This window comes from Chanodichthys erythropterus, chromosome 4, assembly GCF_024489055.1.
Source record: "Chanodichthys erythropterus isolate Z2021 chromosome 4, ASM2448905v1, whole genome shotgun sequence".
NCBI classification, from domain to species: Eukaryota; Metazoa; Chordata; class Actinopteri; order Cypriniformes; family Xenocyprididae; genus Chanodichthys; species Chanodichthys erythropterus.
The window spans coordinates 20,644,241-20,649,231 of record NC_090224.1 but is presented as its reverse complement, the minus strand read 5'-3'; the positions used below and the strand labels follow the sequence as shown (position 1 = coordinate 20,649,231).

Below are 4,991 nucleotides of genomic sequence, written 5' to 3'. Positions count from 1 at the left end.
ACAAGCGCACATAAAAAAAAAAAAAACAATGTATACGCTACAAACTCTTTTAAATGTTCAAAATAACTAAACATTAAACACTTAAACACTAAGAGGTCTTTCCATTTCCTTAAAAGCGCAGAAAACTTGAGCAACACTGCACAAGGGCACCAGTCTGAATTGCAGTAGCACTGGTTGGATCAACAAGAATGAATTATGATCAGGAAACATTCACAGAATACGTCAAATGAAACTGGTGTGATCTCATTCAATTAGGATGAATTTTACTCATCAGTAATATTAATCTAGCTTAAGTTCAAATAAATCAGTTCAACTGTGTGGAAATAGGTGTCATAATTGAATTAAGTTAGACCAACAAGTTATTTTTTTTTGGGTCTCATTCATGAAACACGAGCAGAACGAATTTTTGTGTAAATCGTGTGTAAAGTGGTTCTGCCGTAATTTTTCGGATTCATTCAAATGTTCGTATTTTCCAAATGTTAGTTGGTACGAAAGAAATCTACACCTGCTCCCAGCCACGCGTAAATAGTGCGTTTAACATCCGAACGTTTTGCTCATTAATAAGGCTGCATTTTAATTCACCTTAATAAGGTACATCACACAGAATTTTGAAAAAAATATTATACATAGTAATAACATACGTTTTTTCTTTTTACTTTTATTGTGAGAGCCAGTAATAGCATCTGCAAACGGAGCACTTTAATCAAATAATGGATAGATTTCAATACGGTTGGGCAAACTAATGGCCCCTTAATTGTTATGGAAATTGTTTCCTATAAAATGTCCAAAATCCTTCGTTTGGTGTCGTAATATGATGCCCATATATAGTTGTCAGTCGGATTTAATGGGCGGGATTTATGGTAATTGAGAATGAGCGTGCATGCGCGTCCCATTTACGACACACACACATTTCACTATCACTTCTGACATTTACGAAGTATTTGTGAATCAGGAGAAGAGTTTTCGGGAAAGTCTCTTTACGCGCAAATCACTCGCATATTTACTCGTATATTTACGAATGTTTCATGAATGAGACCCTTTGAGTGTAAAATGTTCAATTAATCGAGGTTTTGATTTTAGGCCTTAATCGTCCAGCCCTACCTTCTACAGTATAACAGTGAAAACATGGATAGCCAGTAAATTCCATCTTTGGTGGGAAAGCGTTGAGTCGTAAATGATGGAAAATCGCAGCAATGGTGGAAAAAGAGTTAATTTTTCTACACTACATTTACAGAGGTGCTATAAAATTTGACTCAATGCATTTAAGTAAAGATGATTTAAGTGTTATGACTCAGTTAACTGCCCAAACAAACTAATATTAATAAGGCAAGGGACAAGAGCCCAACTAAAGCAAACACTCATCTCCACGATGGTGGCTTAAAAATTGTGATTTTTCACCTTTGGTGATTCTGCATGTTCGTCTATATCGGATGTCCAGAAGACGTCAAAAAAAGACGTCATAAAAACTTTAATTCTGGCCGGTGGACGTCTTTTCAACCTGAGACAAGACCTCAAAAAGACGTCTTCTGGACGTAATTTGCTTAGTGGGAAGATTATTCATGTGGTTCTTCTCTCCTACTGAAACCACAGTCAGAGCTCAGAAGTGAGAGATGAGATCAAACCAGCAGATAAACCAACAACCAGAAACCAGCAGTAGAAAAAAAAGAAGAACGAGCAAAAACACAGACAGAACGAGTGAGGAAATCAAGCAAGAGTGAAAACTTTCCATTCTCTACTGCTCATTCTAGGTAAGACATGGTTGTTTATTTATGTTTTTTCCCTTGAAGTCATTAAAGATTATAATACAGACTAGAATACATGAATCTTTGATGATTCAGAGTTGTATGTTTAGCTGGTTTTATGAGCTTTGTAACTTCTTAAAGTTGCTTAGCATTTATTCAAATTCTATTTTTCTTATTTAAACATTTACATATTTTCAGCTGGATATCACAAAGAGATCAAAGACAGACTAGAATATGGATAATTACACTGCAAAATTTTTCGTTGTAAATTTACAGTAAATAATTGGATAAATTTTGCATGACTTTCACAGTAAGGATTACAGCAATATACTGTGAAATATACTCACAGCAATTTACTGTAATTTTATATCTGTGATATTACAATGCATTGTTGTAAAAGCACAACTGTATACTGTAACTTCACAGCTTCAATGATAAAGCAATTACTGTGATATTACAGTACATTACTGGGGAATTACAATCTTTTGCTGTACATCATTACAACAAGGCCCTGTACTTTTACAGTGTGTACTGTGAAAGTAATGTACAAGTTGACAATAATTTACTGTGAATTTACAATCATTGTACAATTAACCCCCTCCCCCCAACAAACAACTCTGAGGTAAAGTCAACGTTAGCCCAATGGCATATTTATTAACAAATAAATATTTTTCAATGTACAGCAGATGCCAAGAACTTCAAGAGTTCAAGAAATTAAACTTTCTAGTCATAAAAGCCATCTTAAAATGCAGAAAATGCAGAGAAATTGTGCAAACTTGCAATTCAACTACCTGTTCAAAATTCAACTATTCAACTAGCTGTGTCACAATAACAGTAATGGACAGGATGGGAATGATGCCTTCATGGCAAGATAAGAGAGCAAGGGAGAGAGTGATGAAGGAATGTCGTAAAGGGGTCAGGCGCTCCTCTCAGTCTCAAACATTATAATGAGTCCACACGCAACAGCATTGTGTAAAAATCTTGTAGTGCAAAGTTGTCTTGAAAAATTACAAAAAGAACAAGGCTACTCAAAACTGAGCCTGACAACTACCGCTGTAAAAAAAAAAACTATGATGCCCACTCAAAGTCAAAAAGTTTCCTCAAAAGGGTGCTCACTTGAGGGTTCATTGTTGTCCGCTTCTTGGTCTTTGAGCCTCTTTCAGGATTGATGCCCAGGAAGCACCTGTTAATAAGCAAAGATAGTTTCAGTTTTAAATAGACTTGCAGTATGTATTGCAGACAGCATTTATCAAGGTGTGCTTTTTGCTGTGCTTTTTCCCTACATCAAACCCTAATAGATTTATAATCCAAACTTGTTAGATCTTACTCTCACCATAATTGTTTTTTGCCATTTTTAGCCAAGGTGCTTCAGGTTAGGTTTGCCAGAGGCAAAGCGGTTGATTGTCTACTATAAGAGGCCATATCAACGTGCGCCGCCACTGAAATGCATCTTCACGCAATTGGCCAGTTGGTAAATTGAAACCAAATCCTGTTGAAAGTATGACAAACACATCCTTTTCAATTAAAGGTGCTAAAGAGGATGTTACGTTTTATACATTTTTGCAATATTACTTGAAACTGTCTTTACTAACTGATAAAAAACTATTTATTAGGTGCACTGAAAGGAATGATATTAATATACATAATCTGTGCACGAAGTAGGGCCTTAAAAACATCAGCCAATCGTTTAGGCGATCATCGCTTAAACGATTGGCCCTCTGGCTTGTCAATCACTGCCATGACGTTCCTTGTGAGAGACGAGTGCAGCTGCGTGCTCCAGTAACTTTCCACACTCCACAGGCGCCGCATGCGATGTTTTTGTCCGGAGACAGGAGTAACAACTGCAGATTATGAGTTACCTGCGGTGAGTCCGACATAATGAATCCACTAACACGACACAGCGAATGCCGATGGTAAACACTCGTGTTCCAATACGAGTGTTTACGAGTTTTGGGAGCGTTCCTTCAAAGGAGGGGGGTTGTTCTTACGCATGCGCTCATTTCAAAAACTCAGTAACAGTAACAGTAACCAAAGTTTCTCAGTCGACGAAAAGATCCTCTTTAGCACCTTTAAGGGCCTAAGAGCATATTGTTCTGCTTTTAAAGAAAATTTAATCTACTTCATTCAATACATTCGCGTTTCGCAATACACGTTTCGAAATCATCATCACATAGCCTGCCCCAAAACAAAATAAATAGCTGTGATTGGACCGGCAGGTATTTGTCAGCATAACGTGTAAAAACCCAGACTGATCTGCAGAGCGTAATTGAATGAGTTCGTGAGATCAGGATGGTCTCACCAGGCTAGCCTCAGGTACCTCGTTTGTCAGCATTTTCAACCTCAAGACAATCATTGAGTTGGAAGCCTGTACTATAATGTGAATTACAAGATTAAATGTGATCTTTATAAAATACCTTTGAATGAACTCCAGCATCGAAGATCCAGCGGCAGGATACTCAAGGTTGAATACGTAATAGCTGCTGAAGAAAGCAACTACTCCGTGTAAAAAGAAAGGGTGTGGGCCCATCACGACATGTCCCTCGATGGATATAAGCCATCCAGACGGCTTCATCATGTCACCTGAAATGAACAGATACAACATTATGTGTTATGAGCACTTTGCGATCTGCTTAAGAGACAAAGGGCTATACAAATGTAATTCTTATTATAATTAATATTATTTATTGTGGTCATGTAGATTTCTAGAATGAAAACAAAATAATGAGTTAGAAATGTTGATACTAGATCAAAGTAACATTACCTTGAATGATCAAGCAGGGGTTGCCGGGGAGTTCTGCAGTATTGACGTCCACAGCAGTGGCACATGGCTGTAACATAGTTAATACACAATAGCATGGATTTAGGATGAAGGATAAATATTGTTCATTGGTCAGAGGTAGTAAATCATGCAAGGTAAATGTTGATAATGTAATCATTTTGCATTTTAAATATTTGAATAAAAAATCTTACATCAACTTCAAGCATCAAGCTCTCTTTTGGCTCTTTGAAGTACAACATTAGGAGCAGCAGGATGCAGACAGCCTTGTCAGAGTCTGGATCATAGCAGGCCAGAACATCACAGATCTTGGGGTTGGGGTTGCACAGTAATCCAGGATGGTCTGTCCTCATCTGTTTTGTGTGCTGAACATAGTTACACACATTCTCAGACACATGGTCACAGCCAACAAATTTACAGTTGAACATTGTGGTGCATGTTAACTAGTCACCTACCTAATCTTTTTCTCCTCA

The 4,991-nt window shown here is 37.3% G+C and overlaps 1 long non-coding RNA gene across 1 annotated transcript; it reads right to left on the bottom strand.

Moving 5' to 3' along the window:
* Positions 1-2,607: 2,607 nt before the first annotated feature.
* LOC137018619 (uncharacterized) lies at positions 2,608-4,549 on the bottom strand. The gene is made up of 3 exons (XR_010894922.1): positions 4,504-4,549; positions 4,157-4,322; positions 2,608-2,925 (listed from the first exon to the last, which is right to left on the bottom strand). It is a non-coding gene; the product is annotated as an uncharacterized lncRNA (long non-coding RNA).
* Between the last annotated feature and the right edge of the window lie 442 nt (positions 4,550-4,991).